This window comes from Talpa occidentalis, unplaced genomic scaffold, assembly GCF_014898055.3.
Source record: "Talpa occidentalis isolate TD23 unplaced genomic scaffold, MPIMG_talOcc4v2.1 talOcc4.12, whole genome shotgun sequence".
Classification (NCBI taxonomy): domain Eukaryota; kingdom Metazoa; phylum Chordata; class Mammalia; order Eulipotyphla; family Talpidae; genus Talpa; species Talpa occidentalis.
This window is the reverse complement of record NW_023601212.1, coordinates 47998683-48023652: the sequence shown is the minus strand read 5'-3', so window position 1 is coordinate 48023652 and position 24970 is coordinate 47998683. Positions and strand designations below refer to the sequence as shown.

Genomic DNA, 24970 nt, shown 5'->3' with positions numbered 1-24970 from the left:
CTGCCGCGCCCACTTCTCCGCTCAGTAGTGTACTTCATCAGTCTGCCTGTTCTGTTCCCCACTCTGGCTCTGGTGAATTCTCTCACCCTCCTGCGCTTCTGACTGTACCCAGTGCTTATATAAATAAATAAAATAAATCTTAAAAAAAATAAATAAATAAAAATTTAAAAAAAGAAAAGAAAAGCTAAAAATGTTCCTGGCCGTGACCATGCTAAAGTCTCTTATTTCTCCACAAATACAGCAACAGTCATCCTGGATCAACTATTGCCAATAGCCAACAAATCAACTAAGAAAGCACCATAATTTCTGCCTCCTTGTAAAGAGGAAACAGAAGCAAGGAGTCCAAAGAGGAAATTAGAGGAGAGGAGGTAGTGAGGTTTCATTTCTAAAGCTACAAGAAACTCCACCCCAAGCTCCTAACATCTAGGATATTCCCAAAGAAGTCCCCCAATATTCTGTCATTCGCTTGTTATTTGTCGCTAGATATAAGATCTTCCAGGGTTAACTGCACTGCCCTGCTTACAGCTAAACCAGTTGCCCCCAGCATGGTATGCACACATTTACTGCTGAATTATATACAGCCATAGAAAGTTACATGAGCCAGAAGATTTAACACTTTCTAATTTTTCAATCCAATTTAAGTTCTACTAAAAAACAAACAAACCCTACCTTAGGCCACACGGAAAAACCTATGTAAAGCCCTTTTTTGAGTATTCAAATGTTCCTTATAGGCTAGTTTAGAGGGGAAAACTTGTATTCAAAGGCTGCAGAAAGGATAAAGCCAAAGTGAATACAAGACATGAAAAACAACATTGTCCATTCATCTGTATGGACCCACTCCTTAGAGCAGTTATTTCCCAATTCCACAAGAGGTCAGCTTATTTCTTACCATCAAGATCCCACAGGGATTTAATGCCCCCAGTGCTGTCTCCAACAGGAAGGAAACCCTGACTTCCCCAGCTATTTCAGTTATATAAATCAACAGTTTATCGTCCACCGTTAGAAGTTGGGCAGTGTGTGGACCCACATGCCTTTTAGAGCTGCCCACCAATGGATAACAACGATACATTACATCTAATAAATGTACCCAGATCGATATAATTACTAGCTATCCAAGGATTTTTTTTAAAAGGGTCTTTCAATTTGAGAAAAAAAAAAGTTTAAGAAACTTCCTGTTAGATAAAAGGGACTTGTAATGGCGCCACTCTCCACTAGAATGAAGTCTGTGGCATACAAGAGAGCGTAATTTCAAAGGGGACAACAATTCCTTTTAAGTTGTTTACCTTATTATGTATATTCTAAAAATAGTAAACTCTGCTACTTTTTCATATAATGGGAAAACTGTCCTTGCAAGAATTAGGAAATATTTAGATCGGTGGATATTTCTTGGTTTCAATAGTAAAGTCATTTTGCGCATGCAAGCATGTGTGTGTGTATGTGTGAGAGACAGACAGAAGTGGGGGAGAAGGGGAGGAAGGGAGAGAGGGAGGATGCTTCAACTTGGGAGGGGAATCTTTTCTTCAATCTTGGGGGCAGCCCAGCAGAGGCCTAGTTTAGATTTTCACCCAATCTTTTTCCCTGGGTTTAACTGTCGGGGCAAGTTCCATCTGTCCCCATGCTAGGAGACTTGATCCAATCCACCAGTTAGGATTTTAGGGCTTTCACTAATTAAGAAAGATCCCTTTCCAAAGAAAAAAAGTGTCCTGCCTACCCCAACCCCTACCCCAACTTCCAGAGGCTAAGTGAGCATCTCCACAGCTCTCTAGATCCGAGGAGCACAAGGTGAATTCTGATCTCCTCATGGGCACTAAGCCATACACTGCCATCTCAAAGTACTATTATTGTGTGGCATCAAACGCCTTTGTACATCACTTTCCCAGTCTTTTGTCCCCAAATCTGATCCATTACCCTAAAAGAATGGTTCTTCTTTCAAGGTTCTAACATGTAAAAAGAGATCACTCACAGGTAACTGTTGCATGTCACTCACTCAAGCAGTTCCTAAGTATGGTTATGATCCTTTAACTTCATGGTTCACTTACTTTTTTATTCCACAATTCTTCAAGTTCCTTATAATCTTCTATTTTGCCTCTACTCTAATTATAGTATATCTCCCTACTTGCCCTTCACTCACAAATTACCCCATTTTACAGAGGAAGAAGACAAGGCTAAAGCAAACAAGAATTCCCCACTACACACACACACACACACACACACACACACACACACAGAGCAAGTCCACTGAACAAAGAAAAGTGTAGGAATGCAGTGGGGGGAGGGGGGAAGTGGGTTTTGCAGAGATATACCAAGTTTCTTTCTCTTCAGGCATATTTAGCCTTGGCAGACTGTCAAGTCCTTCATGGCCTGGGAGTGTAGGTCAGAACCCTAATCTCCTGAGCACAACAACCAACCTTTATGCTGGCCATCTCCCCTTCATTATTTCATATACATTCATTCATAAGTTTAGGAAGCATTTCCCATTAGAGAGTACCTTCACACATATTCAGAGATGTGATCGCTCAAATATTAAGTAATGTGCTGATTTTGTGCCATAACTTGTTCAAAGCCATACAACTAGGAAGGACAGAACCAGAATATGAACCAATTCCTTCTGACTCAAAGGTCCCCCTTCCTTTTTCTTTTTTTAAAAAAAAGATTTATTTTATTTATTTATGCATACAAGAGCTGGGGTATAGGCCAGAGGTGTGGGGGGTGTGAGAGGATTCACCAGAGACAGAGTGGGGAGCAGAACAGGTGGAATGACTGAAATACACTGCTGAGGGGAGCAGCAGGCGAGACAGGAGAGGTCTGCTGCGCCATGCAGGTTAGCTCCCTGGCCAGGGGTCAAACTCATGCTACAGTGGCGGCCAATAGCTTCACAGTGCTGAGATTTAACCCCTTGCACCACCAAGGAGCACCTCCTCCTTCCTTTTCTAACATCGCACCCTGCTGGTCCTATGTGTTTCATTTAAAATAAATATGTGCTGGCACTTCTCTGCCCTATCTCAGAACTCTCTAACCCCTTAACTCTCCACCATCTTTCTCCTTCCCCTCAGGGTAGTGGCTATAAGTGACCAGGAAAAGGCAGTAGAAGAGCAACTAGGTCTGCAGCAGCTTCCTGCCTGGACTTGACTACCCAAGAGCAGAGGGCCCAGGAAACTCTCCAAGCACTTCTCCACAGAAGAAAATAGCTCGAGTTGAAACTTGTGTCCACATGGTCCACTGACAGATTTAGAACTCAAATTATAGCCTCTGCAGGAGTCTTCACAAAGGACTCAAATTAAGCAAGACCCACATGGAAACGAACAGGAGAGAGAGAGCGAGAGACAGCCTTAAGTCAAACTGTAAAGTGAACTTCAGTTCAGAGAGAACTTGTTGAAATGCTAAACCAAACAAGAGTTCAGTCTATATTTCAGAAATCCACTTCAGGAACATTCTCCCCACATTTTTAGCTTGAGACCTGTGCATGGACACCAAGTAGTTACAAGTTACTCAGGTTTCAAACTGAGTTCATTCCTGTCCTTTGGACCATCTCTCAATGCCAGTATTCATCTACTTGGGCTTCAGAGAGCTCTGTGTTTGGCAAAGCAGATAAAATTAGCTACTGGAGTGAACTTGGAATCCAGGGTGGACCATTAAAAAAAGTACATATGAGATTTGTAAAAACTTCCTTTGGGCCAGGCTGAAGTCACCCAAAACTTAGACAAGTTAAGTCAAATCCGCTGTCCCTTGCTTCCTTTCCACCCTTCCTGGACCTAAGGTGACCCATTTCCTGCTTCTTGCCCTGCCTTTTCAAACCAGAGTAGCCCACAAACTGAGGATCCTCTAGAGATAAAGGGGGTGAATAAGAGGGCCCAGTCAGAGAAAACAGAGGAAGACCTGAAACAACTTTCTTTCTTTTTTTTTTTTTTTTTTTGGGGGGGGGTGTTGGGAAAGGTGTTAACTTGACAATGTGATAAAGCAGGCACACACAAACACAGCATTCCAGTTCTATCCCTCCTGCCTCCACACTAGCCTAACAACACTGTGGTGGCCTTATGGCTTGAAAATGAGTAATCAGGGCCTCCCTGGTGGCGCAGGGGTTAAAGTCTCAGCGCTAGCAAGCTATTTCCAGCCCCACATGTCACAGCAGATTGCTCCTGTCTGCCTGCTACTCCCCTCAGCAGTGTATTTCGGTAGATCTGCATGTTCTGCTCCCCACTGTCTCTGGTGAATCCTCTCGCCCCCTCCTCCATCTCTGGCCATACCCCAGTTCTTGTATGCATAAACAAAAATAAATCCTTAAAAAAAAATAAAGAAATGAGTAATCAAAGTAGCCATCAGGCAACAACAGCTCCTGCTCCACCAAACTTAGCAGTCTGAGAAGGACAAAAGAAAACAATGCTTTTTGTCTCTCCGTGTCTATATCTCTTCCAGCCACAAAATCCTTTAGGACCCTAGAAAATGAAGTACAAGTTCAGAGAAGCTCCCCAGTCTGGCATAAAATACTGAATATTTTTGGTCTCTCCATCCAGGACGGAGAGCAGTGGGTGACACAAACAGAAGTAGAGGAACCTTGAAGTTAGAGGATTCAAAGAGAAATGAGGGAAGAGATTCTCCCTTAGAGAATCAAGAGGGAAACCTCAAGAAAGGGTAATGTCCTCAGGTAAGCGGGAGCTGACCCTCTCAGAATACAGGGGTACCCCTCAAAGAAATGAAGAAATCCTTAGTGTCTCCCATCAATCAGGAGACCAACTTGCAAATGTGATATAGGTACATTTATGATTGCCTATACAGCTACACAGGATACTCACACTAACTTTCAACTAGAAAGTTGAGAATTTACCACAAAATTATACTTTATCTACAGTGTCAAAGAGGCACATTTCAAAGACATGAGGATTCTACAGGAGTGGGCCATCTCATAATTTGGGGGAGAACCTCTGGAGAAGCCGAGGACTTCTCCAAAAACTTCAGCATCTATAGATTAGTAGGGAACCCAACAGAAATGGAAAATATTTTGGAAAAATGGGAATTTGGAACTTTTCCCCAGGAAAATGCCCAATCAGATGTATGGGCATTTTAGAGTAAAGGAGGTACTCATGAAAAAGGGTCTCATCAAAGGTGGGGACAGCTCAGAAAGCGGGGAACACCTCAGAGAGTGGGGAACACCTCCAAAAATTCTGACAGAGCAGAAACACATCTGATTAGTTGGGGGATATTGACAAAAGCTCACCCACAAATAACTGGGGACAGAGAGCATTTCAGAAAAGTACAAGCAAAGGGGACATATGAAAAGTGTGAAGCACATTAGAAAAGCAAGGGCAGAAAGGGCACACGTCAGTAAAGTAGGACAATAGCTCAAAGATGCAGGGATCTCCTCAGAGAATGCTGGAGGTGGGGGTCCCCTGGAGAGATGGAGAATTCTGAGGGAGAGGGAGAGGAGGGCACCCTCAGAGAAGCAGGGAAGTCTCCTGAGAGAAGTGGTGGTCCCTCAGGAAAGTTAGGGTCCCCAGAGCAGCAGGAGGTCCCAGAAAGGTGAGGAGAGATCCCTCAAATAGCATCTTTTTAGAGAAGGAGTCCTCTCATAGAAGTTAGCAGTGTAAGTCTCAGAAGCAGGATACCTCAGAGAAAGGGAGAGGAGTCCCTCAGTAAAGCCTTAAGTCCCTCAAAGAGAAGGGGGGTCTGCCAGAGGTTCTTCTCAGCAAACCATGGGTCACCTCAGGGAGGCGAACTAACTCTGAGAAGGGGTATCCCGTCAGAAAATTGGGGTTCCCAGAGAAGTGAGGTCCTTCAGAGGAGGTGGGATCCTTCAAGAAAGGTGAGATCACTCAAATTAATGGGATGTTCCCCCCAACAATGGGGGACCCCACAGAAAAGTGGAGTCTCTTAGACAGATAGGGTCCTCAAAGAAGAGGAGTCCCCTCAGAGAATGTGGGCCCTCACACAAGGGGGTCTCTCAAAGAGGTGGGATCCTTCAGCGGTAAGGTCCCTCAAACAGGCAGGATCCCTTCAAACAAGGGGGCTTCCCTCAGATATGAGAATCCTTTGGAAGTGCAGGGGCGCTCAGAGAAGAGGAATTGCTCTCAGATAAAGGGTCTCTGCACTAGAGCGGGTGCCTCTGGAGGAGCGGTTCCCTCAGAGAGGTAGGGATCCCCTCAGAGAAGCGGGGTCTTTCAGACAGGAGGGTCCCAAAGAGAAAGGCAACTCCTCTCAGACACGGGGACGCTCGGAGAAGAAGGGCTCTCACAGATGAGCGGGTCCCCCCAGGAGCGAGTTTTCTTAGAGAAATAGGTGGTCCCCTCAGATTAAGGGGCCCCCCGCACGGAAGCGGGTTCCCCAAAGGAGCGGCTTCTCGGAGTCATTTAGAGAGATGGGAGTCCTTCTCTGAGGGGGCCCCCCACACTGGAGCGAGTCCCGCAGAGGAGCGGCCCCTCGGAGCGGAAGCCCTAGACGCCGGGGCACCGGAAGCCGACCCGCGGCGCGGCCGGCCCTCACTCACCGAAGTTGCCGGTGCTGGGGCGAGCGGCTCTGGGCTGGGCCTCGGGCGAAAATCTGGGTCCAGAGAGCTGGCGTCCGCTGCGGCGGATCCTCCGGCGGCGGCGGATCCTCCCGCGGCCGCGGTGGTGGCGCGGTGGAGACTGGACGGGGGACAGACGGAGTGCCGACTGCGCGGGCGGCGGGGCGCACTGGGCGGCGGGGTGCGCGTGCGCGCGCCGGGGCACTGACCCGGGCGGGAGGAGCTGCGGCACCGCGCTCCGACCGCCACTCGGTCTCCCGCTCCGTCTCACACTGAAATTGCCGCTTCGCAGCCCGGCTTCCCCGGTTGCTAGGCAGATTTCGCCTCGCACACTTCCGGGTTGAGGCGCGTCTCGCCGAGTGGCGGCGCCGCAGGCCAATGAGCTCGAGCCGGGGCTCCAGGGATCCGCGCTCTGTAGGGGGCGTGGCCAGTCTCAAGACAGACAGCTGCCCCTAACCAATGAATACGCGGGCCGGCTGACTCTCGGGATCGCGCCGGCGGCCTGGGCGGGCCCGAGGAGGCGGGATGGAGTGAGTGACAAGCGGCCAGCCAATGCTACAGCGAAGCGGGCCGCAGGACCAATCATATAGTTGGGGGGCGGGGCTTACATTTCAGGGGCGGGCACACGTCGAGGGGTGGGACCGGAGAGACTCGATAATCCGTGGCCAGTTTGCCCGGACCCCAGAGGGCGGTTGGGCTGGGCCACCCTGCGGCTCACAACTGGCGGGGCAGGGGGTTCCCCGCAGTGCTCAGCAGGGGCGCCCCACCCACAATGCACTGGAGGCAGCCTGAGCCGGGCGATGGGCGGGGTCGCGTGAGGCGCGCTGTGAAGAGACCGGGCCAGTCGAGGCTCGGCCTTGTTCCTGAGGGCGTTGGGTTCCCTACGCTCTTTTCTGACTAGAGTTGTGGGTTCAGCCTTCTACTAAGAGAATATTCGGGAATCTTGCCCTTGGCCTCCGTTCTGAGAAGAATCTTCGAAATTCTTTTCCTGGCTCCCGTTCTAAGGAGAATCTTCAGAAATCTCAACCCAGCCTGCCTTCCAAAGAGACTCTTAGAAGTTCTTGAGCAGTCTGCTTTTCTGAAAACTACCAGGACGTGGATGATTTTATAGATTCGGGACTCCAGCTCTTCTTTAGAAAGAATTGTGGGAATTTGGGCCCCTCCCCTAGTTCTAATGAGAAATTGGGGGACTCAGAGCCCACTGCTTTTCCTGAGGAGAATCTGGGGAACATGCTCTGACCACTTGTCTGAGGGAAAGTGAGAGAGTGCTTGCCCCTGGCCTTCATTTTTGAAGATAACTTGTGAAATTCCTGTCTTGTATGACCCTTCCCCCACAACCAGAGGGGAAATTTGGGACTTCAAGCACCTCTTCTTTCCCCTGAAAGGAATAGCAGGATGGTGCCTTCTCCCCGCTTTTATTAAAATGGAGTAGAATTGTGCTCCCTGTGCATTTTCTGAGCATTGTCTGAGTGTTACAGGAAAGATTCCCCTTTCCCTAAGAACGGTGACCACTTGCCTCCTCACCCCTAGAAAATTGTGGATAGTTATATTTCCTTTTTGGAAAAACTACTCATTTAGCTGTCCTCTCCCCCTCTTTTTTTAAGGAGAATTTTTTCATGCAGTTGTCCACTCTCCCAAGGGCCCAATGTATGGCCCTTCTAACTACTATCTTGTGGGCTTTATTTTTTTTTTTTTGGAATTTTATTTATTTATTTATTTATTTATTTATTTATTTATACAAGCACTGGGTACAGTCCGAAGCGCAGGAAGGTGAAAGAATTCACCAGAGCCAGAGCGGGGGAAACAGAACAGGCAGACGAAGTACACTGCTGAAGGGAGCAGCGGGCGTGGCAGGGATGGAACCGGCGCTGCATAGGCTGCAGAAAGCTTCGCAGCCCAGCGCTCAACCGCCGCGCCACCAGGGGAGGCCCCATCTTGTGGGCTTTTAGCTAGGTGGGACCCTTCCAAGAATCATTCCTGCTTCCCACTCACCCCCAGACAAACTAATCAGTCATCCACTCTTCAAATACTGTTTGCCTCTGGCATACCATGCCCTGTCAGATGTCAGGGGCCTTCACCTATGTCTACCCCCAGGTGGCCTAAACCCTGCTGATTACTCTCTCCCCAAGAAAACCCAGGTTTGCCCTTAGGGGGGAACCAAATGTCCATTGAAGTAAAGGGATGAAGAAGGCAACAAGGAGACCCACAACACTATGAGGATTCAGCATGGCAAACATCACTTCTACTTCGTGTGCAGAAGTGTGGAAGAGACTGAGATGTGAATTATAGGATGAGACTTGTGAGCCAAGGTGATCACAATGAAGGGAAATTGGCTGTAAAGCAAGGCAGAATGTCATACTAAAGAGATAAAATGTTGAAAGAATGTAGAGGAGGAAGTGATTAAATAAGATAATGGATGTGAACGTGTTTTGTAAACCATGAAGCAATGTAACCCTGTGGAAAGGATTATTGTCATTGTTACAAGTGAGCTGATAATTATTAGAAGAAAAGTAAAAAATAAATTCCCAAAGTCACAGTGATAAGAGGGTGGCAGGGAGCCTCTGTGGGGACTGACTGAAAAAGCTGAGACCCCAGTGACAAGACTAAGAGAGTCCTTGGTTAGGGAAGGAAGCTACTGGAAACATTAAGACAAAGTGTTCCCAGAGCACCTTGTTTGCACCTTTGTTGATGTAGCACTTTCAACCACATTCTGCTATTATCTGAGGCAGTCTGGGTGGACAATAAACAGGAATGTGCAAGATGTTGTGATAACTCAACATCACAAAATGAACAGAATAAAGAGAAATTGGTCTGTTAGGCAGGGCAGTATGTTATAGGAAAGAGATAACAAGACTTTGGACTTTGGTGTCTGACAGAGCTGGGGTAGAACCCACATCTGCCACTCCCTAGCTACACCAATTGCTTTCCTCAACCATATCAGAAATAAGAACACTGGTCTCTAAAGGTTACACTGAGGACTGTGAGCTCAACGTGTCTTGTACTAAGCTCCATACACGGTAGGACTTGAGCTTTTCAATTAGTCCAGTCACTAACCAGGGTGCTTTCTGAGAGCAGGAATCCAGCCTTAATCATTTAAGTAATCCCTCAGTGCTTTAATAGTTGCTGAATTGAACTAGGATCAAAGAGCAGCTCATTGTCCTACCCCTTCATTTTATACATGAGAAACTGAGAGGCCCAGCGGGCAATTGTAACTTGTTCACATCCCACTGCTACTTTATGGCTAAATCATAAGCTTGCATTGTCTTAATCTCACTTTGGGCCTACCAGCCCCTGAGTCCTTGTGCAAAGTAGGCTCACATTAACTTACAAACTCCCTGAAACTTTCTCCCTCTTAAGCAAACTGTGGGAAGGTTCTGGATGTAGGTCTAATAGAGTCCCCAAATTCAGGAGCAAAGGGCAAGTGGGGCCCTGACTAGGGTCAAGACCTCCTAAACTAACATTGCCAAAGATTGCAAATGAAGTGAGGTTATTTCAGGGGTACCCTGTGTCATTTCCAGACAGATCCTGGAAATATCAGAATCTGTAATTACATATCACCTTTTTATTTTAAGAATGCACAGGACGGGCCCCCCCGGTGGCGCAGCGGTTGAGCGCTGGGTTGCGAAGCTGCCTGCAGCCTCTGCGGCGCCGGTTCGATCCCCGGCTGCTCCCCGGCCACCAGAGGAGGGTCCCACATGGCGCGCAGACCTCTCCTGCCGCCCGCTGCTCCCCTCAGCAGTGTACTTCGGTCCTTCTGCCTGCTCTGCTCCCCGCTCTGGTTCTGGTGAATTCTCTCACCCTCCCGCGCTTCTGACTGTACCCAGTGCATGTATAAACAAAAAACAAACAAACAAATAAATAAAACATGCCTCTATTAAAAAAAAAAAAAAAAAAAAAAGGATGCACAGGACTTGGGGCCTCCCTGGTGGTGCAAGGGGTTAAAACGCAACCTATGTAGCTGTGTGCAGCCTCTGCAGCATGAGTTCAATGCCCAGCTGTCCTGGGAGCCACCACATGGTACAGCAGACCTCTCCTGACTCACCCGCTGCTCCCCTCAGCAGTGTATTTCAGTCAATCTGCTTGTACTGTTCCCTGCTCTGTCTCTGGTGAATCCTCTCACCCCCCCACAGTTTTGGCCTATACCCCAGTTCTTGTATGCATAAATACATAAATCCTTAAAAAAAAAAAAAAAAAAGAATTCACAGGATTTTTTTTTTCTTTTTTTAAGAAAAGATTTATATATTTATGCATACAAGAGCCGGAGTGCAGGCTAAAGGTGTGGGGGTGGTGGTGACAGGATTCACCAGAGACAGAGTGGGGAGCAGAATAGGCGGATCTACTGAAATACACTGCTGAGGAGAGCAGTGGCGAGAGAGGAGAGGTCTACTGCACCATGTGGGTAGCTCCTTGCCTGTGGATAGCTTCATAGAGCTGAGACTTAACCCCTTGCGCCACCAGGGAGGCCCTCTTTCTTTCTTTGTTAAGCACAAAATTTCTTTAATTCTCTGGAAAGAGGTATTGACTGAAAGCACAGATATTGGATTAAGCAACGCCCTTCAAGACTGGAATCCTAAAATCCTAAGAATAAACAAGAGTGCCATTTGACTGGAAAATTGTATCCTCAAAGACTCCAAGGCAAATGACCACTTATCAGAAGGAGTGAAATGCCCCACTCAAATGGTTATGTTGGGCCTTCCTTGTGATACGAGGGGTTAAGTTTCAGCAGTATCAAGCTATCACCAACCACCGCAGCATGAGTTTGCTCCTCGGCTGGCCAGGGAGCAATCCACATGGCACAGCAGACCTCTCCTGTCTCACCTGCTGATCCCCTCAGCAGTATATTTCAGTAGATCTGCCTGTTCTGCTTCCCACTCTGTCTCTGGTAAATCCTCTCACCGACCCCCCCACACACACACACACAGACCTCTGACCTACACCCCAGCTCTTGTATGCATCAATGAATAAAATAAATCTTTAAAAACAAAACAAAATAGATAGCTTGACACACATACACACGAAAAGAAGGGCACAAGACCCAAGGATGGGTTTTACTTTCCACAGTGGTAACAAAACGATTGCATCTCTCTGCATAAAGGCGTGTCCTTTCCTGGGTCTGGGAAATCATGTGGGCAAACTGGCTAAGTGACATTCACATCCAAATAGAGAAATGGGAACTGAGCCAGGTGACTCCCCAGGCAGTTGGGAAGGCAGGGCCTCCATGGTAGTTAGAAAATGAAGGTCTGGTGGGTGCAGCCTACCGAGACCTATAGAAGATTCTAATGAACTGGGAAGCAGTGCCCACTGGCAGCAAAGATTGACAGTAGTTAATACCAGTAGGAGGGGTTTTAAGAGCAAAAGTAAAACCCTCCAGTGTGATTCTATGACAGTGGGAGTTCAGGGGCACACAGCAAAGTGCCCCTCCATCATTGCCTCCTAAGAGGCATACTTGTTGGACGGCATACTCCATTCTGGTTTCCCAAGCACTTTGATGGTAACATATGTGACTTGTAAATCTACCGAAACCTGCATCTGCAACCTTTGGCAGGTTTGGAATTGACCTTGGTGCTCCCAGGGAAAGGGTGTTTTAAAAAATCTCCTGAGAGAAATAGACACCACCAAATCAAGAGGTTGGCCTAAGTCTCTACTTCTCCCAAGAGAAAATCAGGCAGCACCTGAATTCTCCAGGGGTGGGGAACAGTGTGACTTTATTGGTTTGGGTTGGCTAGAAAATCTGGAATCAAATCCAGATGGAGCCTAGGAACCCTTTTTTCAATCAGAATGTTTTAGATCTTGAGGTCAGAAACCTAGACTCTACAAGCAAGTTTTTTTTTTTTTTTTTTTTTTTTTTTTTTTTTTTTTTTTTTATAGAGGCATGCTTTATTTATTTGTTTGCTGGTTTGTTTGTTTGTTCTGTCTATACATGCACTGGGTACAGTCAGAAGCGCGGGAGGGCGAGAGAATTCACCAGAGCCAGAGCGGGGAGCAGAGCAGGCAGAAGGACCGAAGGACACTGCTGAGGGGAGCAGCGGGCGGCAGGAGAGGTCCGCGCGCCATGTGGGCCCCTCCTCCGGTGGCCGGGGAGCAGCCGGGGACCGAACCGGCGCCGCAGAGGCCGCGCGCAGCTTCGCAACCCAGCGCTCAACCGCTGCGCCACCGGGGAGGCCCTCTACAAGCAAGTTTTACCTGGTTCTACTGACATAATTAAGTGATAACCCCTTTCTGAGGCAAAAAGTATCATCTGCACCTACCTGCCTACAGTCCAGAAGACTTCTAAATCAAAATAGTGACTTCCCCAAGCAGGAAGTAAAGGATTTCAGAACAGGAGGGAGTTCTTAGACACAAATGGCCACTTTGTGTGCAGAAGGGAGGAACCAGCCTCAGTGTGAGACAGTGAGAAAGAAACATGTTCTCTTGCTCATGCAGAATTCACCTTGAGTTCTGTAGGATCTGAAGGCTTTGGCATCCTAGAGATGCATATACATCTGAGCCTAAAACCCAGGTTTGGGCTTTCTTTCAACAGGTGTTTCAGACCCTTCTCAGGGCGGGCCTCTCCGCCTGAAAACTTGGCCCTGGGACCTGGCTCTGGACTGACTGCTTCATTGCCTCCCAGTGACTTGTGTGTCCTGCCTGTGGTCCAAGTCTTCTGCTTTCATTCCCTCCCCATTCCTTCCTCCTGGTCAATCTGGCAGCTAATCCTGACACTAAAATATCTCTCTCAAATTATTGAGAACTCAAAGCTTCACTTCAAGGAATGCTTCTCCTACTTCTAGCATGTACACTCCCCCCTCCTTGAAATGTCTTCCTCTCTCTTTTTGTCTCTCATTCACTCTGTCCAGCTCCTACCAGAAAATTCTGTCAGACTGCTCATCACTTGCAACTTTTTGCTCTCTACATTTTTCAGAGACTAAACTCCTTCAAGGAGTGGGGCTCTATAAAAATTCCCAGATCAGTACTTCCAGTTCACCTGAGTTCCTGTCCAGAGTCTCCTTCCCCGCTAGGCAGTTTGAATCACATATAAAATACACATGGACATTTAAGTTTAAACAAATGCCTGGGGTTGTCCACCTTTTCTGAATGATTGCCCATTTTCTTCCTCCTGTCTCTACTTAAGGTAGATAATCCCCATGTCAGGGAATGTCAGAGCCAAGAGAAAGTTAAGAAATCAGCCAGTCATTTTTAACATTTCCCAAATGAGGAGTGCCTTAGAGAGAGAGCAAAGCTGGTTTATTTGTCCTGAGTCTCAGAGGCTGGAGATTCATTGTACCTTCATGGTTGCTGAATTCAGTGGCAAACCCACAGGGTGAGGGTGAGTGTTTGTTCTCCCATCTAGGGAGGAATTCAGGAGTCTCCAAAGAGCCCCAGGCACTCAGGGGCCACACCCTGTGGGTCATACATGTGCCTTAGTGAGGGAAGTTTCCTTGTCACTGCTGTTGCTTCCCAGCCTCCATGTGCTGTGCTTTTGGCTTCCACCTAAAGGGGCCTTGTCCTTCCTCCTTATAAGAATTATTAAATTCATGGACGTTTGTCATAAATCTTCCTCAACTTCCATTTTTTAGAAAGCTTTTTTATATTGCTTTTGTAACCAGGAGAAGGGAGGAAAAGTTTTTTTTAAAGATCGCTCCCTCGGGCCTCCCTGGTGGTGCAAGAGATTAAGCACAGCACTATGAAGCAATCTGCAGCCTTTGCAGCACAAGTTCAATCCCCAGCCAGCCAGAGAGCTACCCACATGGCACAGTAGGCCTCTCCTGTCTCGCCTGCTGCTCCCCTCAGCAGTGTATTTCAGTCAGTCTGCTTGTTCTGTTTCCTACTCTGTCTCTGGTAAATCCTCTCAGCCCTCAAAACTTTGGCTTATACCCCAACCCTTGTATACATAAATAAATAAATCTTTTAAAAAAATAAAGCTCTTTATCTCTATCACCAGTGGGACCTATCTGGTGGCCTAGGGATCAAGTCTTAGCACTATGACCCCTGAGGCCTGAGTTCAGTCCTGGCTAGGGAGGTAACCCACATATGGCACAGCAGACATCTCCTGTCTTGCCCACTGTTTCAGTAACTCTGCCTGTTCTGCTCCCACTCGTCTCTATAGGCTGCTCCTCTGGCCTACACCCCAGTTCTTCTACGCAAAAAAAGAAAAAAAAAATCTTATTACCAAAGGGTAAAGCCTGAATCTCCATTTGGCATTCAAAGTCCCCACTGTGGCCATCCCTTTGCTCTATTATTTCTTTTTTTTTTTTTTTAAAGATTTGTTTATCTGGGCCTCCCCTGGTGGCGCAACGGTTGAGCCCTGGGCTACGAAGCTGCCCGCAGCCTCTGCAGTGCCGGTTAGATCCCCAGCCGCCATCAAGGGTCCCACATGGCGCGGCAGACCTCTCCTGTCTCGGCCCGCTGCTCCCCTCAACAGTGTACTTCGTCAGTCTGCCTGTTCTTCTCCCCTCTCTGGCTCTGGTGAATTCTCTCACCCTCCCGTGCTTCTGACTGTACCCAGTGCTTGTATAAATAAATAAATCTTTAAAAAAAAAAAGATTTATTTATCTATGCATTCAAGAACTGGAGTACAGGACAGAGGATCACCAGAGACAGAGTGGGAAACAGAACAGGCAGATTGACTGAAATACACTGCTGAGGGGAGCAGCAGGAGAGTCAGGAGAAGTCTGCTGCGCCATGGGAATAGCATCCTGGTCGGGGATTAAACTCGTGCTGCAGTGGCTGCAAATATCTTCACAGGTTGTCTTAACCCCTAGAGCCACCAGGGAGGCCCCCCCTGTTGCTCTATTATTTCATCCTGGGATGCTTTCTTCAGGAATGAGATCCTACTGTTCATCAACTCAGTTTCCCACACTCATCAGAATGCCTCAAGGTGTCCATGGATTCTGCGATGAATTTCCCAATTTAAAACAATTTTGTCCTGAATTGTGGCCAAAGCACAGAGTAGAAGGCAGGAAGACTTTCTTCCAGACACCCAGATATCTTCCTCCCTGAAAGTGGCCTGGGGGTGGACTGGATGGGAAGTCGGACAAGCCAAGAAACTGGCTTGGAAAGAGACAGGCACTCGGGCCTTCATTTTACCTTGAGTTGGCTCATTCTTTGGTCTATTAATTGGTTACACAAATATTTAGAGAGCCCCTAACTAACAAGGGCTGGCACTATTGAGTAGAGCTGGGGGCCAAAGCATCAAGGAGAGGCATCTATCTCTCACTTTGTCCCTCAAGAATTCTGACCCCTTACCACAGGCAGCCACTGTTACCTGTCTCTCACATGCCCCTCCAGAGTGGTTCTATTCTATGCACAGTCAAATGAGGCCCCCTTTGATTTTGTGTGACACAGTGATGGAGTGAACTATTCTGTTCTTTCAAATTAAAAGCAAATGTCTAGTGGACAACACATCTCACCACAGACGCAAGTCACAACCTCAATCAGTAACTCATGACTGTGCTTTAATGGGTTTGTTTCCAGCTTCTGGAATGTTCCTAAGAACTGAGTATGTTTAGCCCAAAACAGGCCAGCATAGAAGGTCCTGCATTTGTCCACTCCAAATCGGGAGGAAAAGACCCCAGAATCCATGGGATATTTCTACATGTCATGGTTGAGGAAAGGCTTAATCTAGAGATTAAGTTACCTTCCAACCAATGCAAGGTTTACTTTAAGAAATCTGGTTGGAAAACCTTCACCTGATCTCCTGGTAACACTCAGGGCCAGTGGGCCCCAGCATAGAGGGAGGTGGGGCTGTGGCAGGAGTTTTAGTACAAGGCCTGGTTCCCTATTGGTGCTGTTACCAACACCTGGGGTCACCAATCTGGATGCCATGGTAAGCAAGTCAAGTGGGAGGCACATACCGACAAGAAAATGGACAAGTTGATTTCAAGTACTAATGATAATAATGGTGATGATGAAGAAGAAAAGTAACCAGAGGGCCTCCCTGGCAGCCTAGGGGTTAAGTCTCCCCACTATCACTATAACCTTAGTTTGATCCCTGGCCAGGAAGCTAACCCACATGACAAAGAAGGCCTCTCCTGTCTCACCCACTACTCCCCTTAGCAGTGTGTTTCAGTAAATCTGCCTGCTCTGCTCCCCACTCTGCCCCTGGTGAATCCTTTTACCCCCCTCATGTTTAGCCTATGCCCCAGTTCCTCTATGCAAAAATAAATTTAAAAAGAATTTTTTTAAAAAAGAGGGGCCTTTCTGGTGGCACAAGTGGTTAAGATGTAGCCTATGAAGCTATCCGCAGCCACAGAAGCATGAGTTTGATCCTCAGCCAGGGAGGAGACCCACATGGTGCAGCAGACCTCTCCTGCCTCACCCGCTGCTCCCTTCAGCAGTGTATTTCAGTCAATCTGCCTGTTGTGTTTCCCACTCTGTCTCTAGTGAATCCTCTCACCCCCCACACACCTCTGGCCTGTACCCCAGTTCTTGTACACATAAATAAATCTTGAAAAAAAAGAAAGAAAGAAAAAGTAACCAGAGTATGACAGTGACTGGTAGGCTTCCATCAAAGGCAGGACAGACCTGATTGTTAGCAAGCACTCAGTCTGGGGCAAGTATTCTGGACAGAGGGGAGCAGCGGATATCAGTGTTCTGAGATGGCACTGAATAGGGCAGAGACTGGTTGGTGAGCTGGCGAGAAAGGACAAGATAGGAGAGGTCAGCTGATATGATAGGCCTGAAGGGAGGTAGGATTTTATTCTGGGGAAGAAGTCAAGTGCACAATACTGAGAAACTCTCTTTCCCACCAATAACATTCCTTGTTTGGACTCAGAGATCTTCCACCTCTCTGATTTCATTCCTGTGTTCTTTTACTCAAAGATGTTCTTCAGCTTGCAGGGCAGCCAGACATAACAAATTAAAACATAGAGTACCCAGTTAGATTTGAATTTCAGAACATGATGAACACTCCTATAAGTAAATCCAAGTGTTGGGGTATCTCCTATGTGTTAGCCTTGCTGGGATTCTGACAGGGTTTGAATAATCCACTTATAGGGTCCCTGGTCTGGTGCCTCTGCAGGTGTTGGTCATACATGAGGGCCAGTCTGGTGTGGATTGGGAGAGAGCAATAAACCAACTTCAAAAATCCAACTTGTGAGCCTCCCTTGTGGCACAGGGGTTAAAGACAGAGCTATTAAGCTGTCAAACTATCCTATCGCCAGCCACTGCAGCACAAGTTCGATTCCCAGCCAGCTAGGGAACAACCCACATGGCTCAGCAGACTTCTCTGTCTCACCCGCTGCTCCCCTCAGCAGTGTATTTCAGTCAGTCTGCCTGTTCTGCTCCCCACTCTCTCTGGTGAATCCTCTCATTCCAGAACTTCTGGTCTACACCCCAGTTCTTGTGTGCATAAATAAATAAATCTTTGAAAAAAATCCAACTTGTAACCTGTACCACAGATTCCTTTGGGTTCCCCAATTCCTTTTTTTTTTTTTTTTTTGCATAGAAGATCAGAAGTGTAGACCAGCGGATTCGCCAGAGACAGAGTGGGGAGCAGACGAATCTACTGATATACACTGCTTAGGGGAACAGCGGGTGAGACAGGAGAGGTCTGCTGCACCATACGTGGGTTAGCTGGCCAGGGATTGAACTCAGGCTGTAGTGGTGACAGTGCCGAGACTTAACCCCTAGGCCACCAGGGAAGCCCAGGTTCTCCAGTTCTTGTTAGATACTCACATGCTGTTGATCAAAATACCTTTGGCATCTTCTGTGTCACAAACATACACCATGTTGTATGTTGATGTTTCTTTTTTTTTTAAAGATATATTTATTCATACATACAAGAACCCGTGTACAGGCAGATGTGCGGGAGGGTGAGAGGATCCACCAGAGACAGAGCGGCAGATTGACTGAAATAACCTGCTGAGGGGAGCAGCAGGAGAGACAGGAGAGGTCTGCCGCGCCATGTGGGTATCTCCCGGCTGGCTGGGATTGAACCCGTCCTACAAAGGCTGCGGACAGCTTCACAGCACTGCGCTCAACCACCTGCACCACCAGGGAGGCACTGTATGTTTATGTTTCTAAAGAGTTGGACCAATGTTCTGGCCCTTTCCACAGGAGCTAAGAAATTGTGGCCCTTTCCATGGAGTCAAGAAAAGGGCAGAGACCTTTTTGGCACTGGTCCTTATTGGCTGTGAGCACAGATCAAGTCTGAAGCCTGAAAGAATCAGGGTAACAGTGATGTGGCCTTGGACTGCTAGTCCTGTCATGTGGCTGAGTAAAAGCTGCTTGGGGTCTGCCTGTGTGCACAGCCTATATGGCCCTGCACTTGGTTCACGTGGGTGTTACCATGGCAAACAAGCCCGGGTATGGTCTGTGACCATTTCAGGACACAACCAGGGAGGGGCAAATAACCCCTGAAAAATAATCTTTTAAATTGAAGTTTTGGGTCTGAGGAGAACTAAATGCTAAGAAAGAAACAAATTTCATGAAGGATTCGGGTGTGGTCCAACTGGGACTTCCTTCTGTGGCACAAGAGGAACTTTGTGGAGGCAGGAAGACCTACTCAGAGATGACCCCCTTTCCCGGGAAGGGGTGGTTTAGGAAGTAATGCTGGTGTAAGGGAAGGGTATTAAGGGTTCTGGGATTGGGAATTGGCTGTCAGGCATCTATCTGCCCAGGATGGTTGTGATAGAGGCCATGTTAAGCCTCTGACCCATCCAATGTCAGGAATACATCCAGTGATCAACCGCTGTTGGATTTCACATTATATGAGGGGACCCTATGTTTTTGTCAGTTACCATCTGACCCATGCTCCTATCACACATTCAGCCCAAACCATGCCTACCTGTGAGATTGGTTCTAGGTCAAGGGACTGAGTATGACCTATACCCCTCCTCACCAGCCCCACATATATAAGATGGGGAATCTCAGCCACTGTCCCCATTCCTTGGATTCTCCTGGGGGACCTCACCATGCTCAGCATGGTGGCAGGGACATAGCTCTTCAGACATGTCTTGGTAGCCCTGTAGCAGAAGCTGGAAACGTCCAGCTTCACCTGGACCCTGTCCTACAGACAGCACGATTTAGGCCTATTGTTAGGCACTTGGTAGAATGCCTACCACTTCTTGAGGACAAAAATCTTGTCCTATGTGGTTTCTGCAGTGCCCAGTAAATACGCAATAAATGTTTATTGAGTAAATGAGGCAATGGTGCAGCCCTGACACCTGAAGATCTCTGGGGATTGGCGACTGTGACCCCAAATGTTATAGGACAGAAACCGAGATGGCAGCCACCCACATCCCAGCTGATGGAGACAGTCTGGCCACTGGGGTCTGGCAAAGCCCAGCCCAGGCTCCATAGGCCCTACCTGGTGGGGATACTGAGTTGCCCACGCCCCCTGGTGGTTGATAGAGCATGCTGGGTCTGGGCAGCAACTGGTGATACAGAAAGAGAGTAGGAAATATACTTCCGGGTTAGGAGAGTACTTCTGAGCAGTTTGTGTTTAACCCTTTAGGAAAGGGCTTGTGTTCAGAAGATTGTTGTAGCGGGGCGTGGTCAGGGTCACACAGACACTCTCTCTGGACAGATGAAGCCTGAACTCAATGGGTGCACATGCACTAAGTCCACAGAGTTGGGATTAGAAACGACTGTCAGAACAAAACAAACACACTGACAACATGACCCATCTTGAGAGAGCCATGTTGCAGAGAGCTTTCCAGCACCCACCACAGGGATGGGGCAAAGGAGTGCTGCTTTATCTCCCACAAACTCTTCATTTAATGTAAGAATGCTGCAATTTAGGGCCTCCCTGGTGGCGCAAGAGATTAAGCACAACACTGTGAAGCTATCCACAGCCTCTGCAGCATGAGTTGGATCCCCAGCCAGGGAGCTACCCACATGGCGCAACAGATCTCTCCTGTCTCACCTGCTGCTCCCCTCAGCAGTATATTTCAGTAGACCTGCCTGTTTAGTTCTCTACTCTGTTTCTGGTGACCCCTCTCACCCCCAGCACCTCTGGCCTGTACCCCAGCTCTTGTATGTATAAATAAAAAAATCTAAATAAATAAATGCTGTGATTTATTTTTTTTTAAAGATTTATTTATTTATTTATTTATTTATTTATTTATTTATTTATACAAGCACTGTGTACAGTCAGAAGCGCGGGAGGGTGAGAGAATTCACCAGAGCCAGAGCAGGGAGCAGAGCAGGCAGAAGGACCGAAGCACACTGCTGAGGGGAGCAGCGGGCGGCAGGAGAGGTCTGGGCGCCATGTGGGACCCTCCTCCGGTGGCTGAGGAGCAGCTGGGGATTGAACCGGCGCTGCAGAGGCTGCGGGCAGCTTCGCAACCCAGCGCTCAACCACTGCGCCACCAGGGAGGCCCCAATGCTGTGATTTAAACATGACATTTGTTGCAGCAGTGACAGTATGTCTGAAGAATTGTAGTTTTCATAAAGCATCGCAGTGGTCCCTATAACCACGTTTTGGTCCTTTTTGGTCCTTGATATTAAAAATATCAAGTCTTAGGGCCTCCCAGGTGGTGCAAGGGTTATGTCTCAGTACTTTGAAGCCATTAGCAGCCGCTGCAATAAGAGTTTGATCCCCGGCCAGGGAGCTAACCCACATGGCCCAGCAGACCTCTTCTGTTCCCACCCACTGCTCCCCTCAGCAGTGTACTTCAATGGATCTGCCTGTCCTGTTCCCCACTCTCTTTCTGGTGAATCCTCTCACTCTGCCCTCCCCCCACACCTCTGACCTACATCCTAGCTCTTGTATACTAAAATAAATCTTTTTTTAAAAAATCAAAAAGTTTTAAAGAAATGAAAATTTCCAGGCCTCCCTGGTGGCACAAGGGGTTAAGATGCAACCTATGAAGCTATCCACAGCCTCTGCAGCATGAGTTTTATCCTCGGCCAGCCAGGGAGCTACCCACATGGCACAGCAGACCTCTCCTGACTCGCCAGCTGCTCCCCTCAGCAGTGTATATCAGTCAATCTGCCTGCTCTGCTCCCCACTGTCTCTGGTGAATCCTCTCACCCCCCACACTTCTGGCTTGTACCCCAGTTCTTGTATGCATAAATAAATCTTTTTTAAAAAATGAAAAATTTCCCTTTCTTTCCTAGCCAATTGCTTTCCACCTTGCCATGTGAGTGTGAATTTGGGATGAAACGGACTGACTTTCAAGCAATCCCTCTTTCCTCAAATCCCTAGGGGAGAGCAGTCCTTCTGACAGTGGAGGATAGGGAGTGGTCTTCAGGCTCCAGCTGCCTCACTTACCAGATCTCCATCCCTCATCTCCAGTGGGCTGGATGCTCCACCTACCTCAGATCCTAGCCATACCACCTTCCCGGTTCAGCTGGCAGCTCTGAATGGACTAGGGGTATGGGGAGAGAAGCCATTTGATTCACATTGAGGAAGGAAGCAATGTCAAGTGCTGGACAGACTAGAACAAAGAGGAAGAACTGTCTACCTCCTTGAATAGCTTTCTCTGTGGGGAAATGTAAAGGCAGGGCTCTCACCAAGGGCAAGGGGGAGAGCCAATACTCACAGGGAACATTTTAAATTCTCAGGTCCCCAGGGCCCATCTCTGGGGGGCAGGGAGGCCCAGACTATCCTGCAGGATGGCAGAGCCCTGTTAGTATTTCTGGGGGACATCTGGCACAGTGACTGGGATGCAGATACTTGCAGTTCAGGCAAATGGCCATGGTGGCATCTGCTGCACCTGCCTGGAATTGGGGGCTGTGGACTGGTTTTCTCAGCCCCCCCTCCATGGCCCATACGTGCCAGGCCTGGCCAGGCTGTCTCAGGTGATACTGGACTGATGAGCAGAGTAGTCCCAAGGTAAGTGTCTGGGAGACAGGTGGGAGAGGGCACAGAATGTCTGGGAGGGGGAAAAATGACTAGGAACGGGCAGAGTAGCAGGTAGGATTTGAGGATTAGGTGTGTCATGGACATTAATGACCCTGACCATCTCTGTGAGGCCCACTTCCGTCCTTTCTCCCACCCTGTGGTCAACCCCTGGCAAGTCCCTCAACCAGGAATACAGGATTGCATGTGGAGGAACAAAGACTGGCATTCAGCAGGTCCCCTGGTCCCAGGCTAAGGATTATGTCCTGCAATCCTGAGAGCTTTGCACTATGTCTATTTGTACCAACCAGTCCTGCAGAAATGAAGCTTCTTCCAAATGGCTCACAAAATTCTGACCAAAGCAGCCATTCCTCCTTCATCATCTGGCATTCTATGGAAACTTCTCTGTGAACTCCATGATTTATTTCCCGTCTCCTCAACCAGGTGCTGTACTCCCTCCATGCCCTCCAGTCCAAACCACCCTGCCCACTGCACCACTACATATGGATCTCCTCCTTCTTCCATTTTCTGCAGCTCCTGCCTAAGGATCTCCCTGCCTGTCTTCCCAGGTGACTCCTGCCAGTGTCCCTCTCACAAGTCTCCCCTTGTGCATCTTCTCCCCTTGGTGACAGCATTGGGGGCTAAATATGCTGGCTCTCTTCAACGGGCTCATGATGTTTTTGAGACCTATACTAGGGGATGAGGGGTGGCCACTGGGAAAGTTTCAACTGGAACATTACTTCAGATCTGGGATCTGAAAACTGCACAGGACCACCAGGCCAGATGGCTATTGGGGAGTCCCTCACCAGTCCCTAACTCTAGAGGGGAGTCCCTCACTTCCTGGGGAAAGGTCTTAAGGTCCCAGGGAATCTGCAGGGGGCCCAGTGACTGCTTATGCCTTGGGGCACTTACTGTGAAGCAGGGACCTTCTCACACATGTGCAGCTGGTCACATGTGACACTTATTCCCACCTGGGGCAATGTACCTGCTGGCAAGGGGCATGTCCCCAGCAGTGCTCTGGATGAGAAGCCAGCATGTGATTCCCAACGAAGGCTGTGAGGCTATAAATATAGGAGGGAGCAACTTCCAACCGTAAAGCTTGAATGGGTAAGGCTGATTGGCAGGAAAGGAGTGGAGGGAGCCAGACATAGTGGGGATGATGGGTCACCATACTGGGTGACTTTCTAGGCAGGGCTGTTGAATCACTCACATCTAGTGATCAGTGGTTCCACAGTCCAAAGGCATCTTCACAATGCTCCCGGGGGAGTGAGCAGTTGAGGTCACCTGGGAGCTACTTCAGGGTAGCCCAGCATAACCTGAGATTGAGATTTTAACGTGTTCAAATATGCACTGCAGGGCCTCCCTGGTGGCGCAAGGGGTTAAGTCTCAGTACTATGAAGCTATTAGCAGCCACTGCAGCAGCGTTCAATCCCCAGCCAGGGAGCTGACCCACATGGTACAGCAGACCTCTCCAGTCTCACTGGAGAGACTAAACTACTCAGCAGTGTAGTTCAGTCAATCTGTCTATTCTGCTCCCCACCTGTCTCTGGTGAATCTTCTCACCCCCACCCCCCGCATCTCTGGCCTCACTCAGCACCCCAGTTCTTTTTTTTTTTTTTTTTTTTAATTTTCTAGAGGCATGTCTTATTTATTTATTTATTTATTATTTGTTTGTTTGTTTTGGTTTATACATGCACTGGGTACAGTCAGAAGCGCGGGAGGGTGAGAGAATTCACCAGAGCCAGAGCGGGGAGCAGAGCAGGCAGAAGGACCGAAGTACACTGCTGAGGGGAGCAGCGGGCGGCAGGAGAGGTCTGCGCGCCATGTGGGACCCTCCTCTGGTGGCCGGGGAGCAGCCGGGGATCGAACCGGCGTCGCAGAGGCCGCGGGCAGCTTCGCAACCCAGCGCTCAACCGCTGCGCCACCGGGGAGGCCCAGCACCCCAGTTCTTGTATGCATAAATAAAATTAATCTTTTTTAATTTAAATTTTATTTTTATATTCCCCATACAATTGCAACCCCCTTATTTTGACCCCAATCCCTCCTTTCCCTGCCCCCCCCCAGAGTGTCTCTGGTTCATAGTTGTTTGTTGATTTTGATTTCTTCTTATAGTTATTCTTTTTCCTGGTCCCTTATTTAAGTTTTCTAGATTCCTGCTATGAGTGAGACCATCCGGTATTTTTCTTTTTCTTTTTGGCTTATTTCACTGAGCATGATCCCTTCCAGCGCCATCCATGTTGCTGCAGATTGCATGTGTTTATCTTTTTTGAATGCTGAGTAATATTCCCTGGTGTATATGTACCACATCTTCTTGATCCAGTCATCTATTTTTGGGCATTTGGGTTGTTTCCAAAGCTTAGCTATTGTAAACAGTGCTGCTATAAACATAGGGGTGCAGGTGCTCTTTGGAATTGATGTTTCTGTGTCCTTTGGGTAAATACCTAGGAGTGGAATTGCTGGATCATATGGAAGCTCTATGTTTAGTAGGTCCAGAAATCTCCACACAGCTCTCCACAGTGGTTGGACCAGTTTGCACTCCCACCAACAGTGCAGGAGAGTTCCTTTTTCTCCACACCCTCCCCAACGTTTGTTGTTGCTAGTTTTTTAATATGTGCCATTCTCACTGGTGTGAGATGGTATCTCATGGTAGTTTTGATTTGCATTTCCCTGATGACAAGTGATGTTGAACATTTTTTCATATGCCTGTT

The 24970-nt window shown here is 48.0% G+C and overlaps 1 protein-coding gene across 2 annotated transcripts in view; it reads right to left on the bottom strand.

Moving 5' to 3' along the window:
- GATAD2A (GATA zinc finger domain containing 2A) overlaps window positions 1-6604 on the bottom strand; it is a 90276-nt gene extending 83672 nt beyond the window's left edge. For both annotated transcript variants that reach the window (XM_037506256.2, XM_054693397.1), the window contains exon 1: window positions 6479-6604. The gene's annotated coding sequence lies outside the window, so the exon portion shown is untranslated. The remainder of the gene's footprint in view (window positions 1-6478) is intronic.
- Between the last annotated feature and the right edge of the window lie 18366 nt (window positions 6605-24970).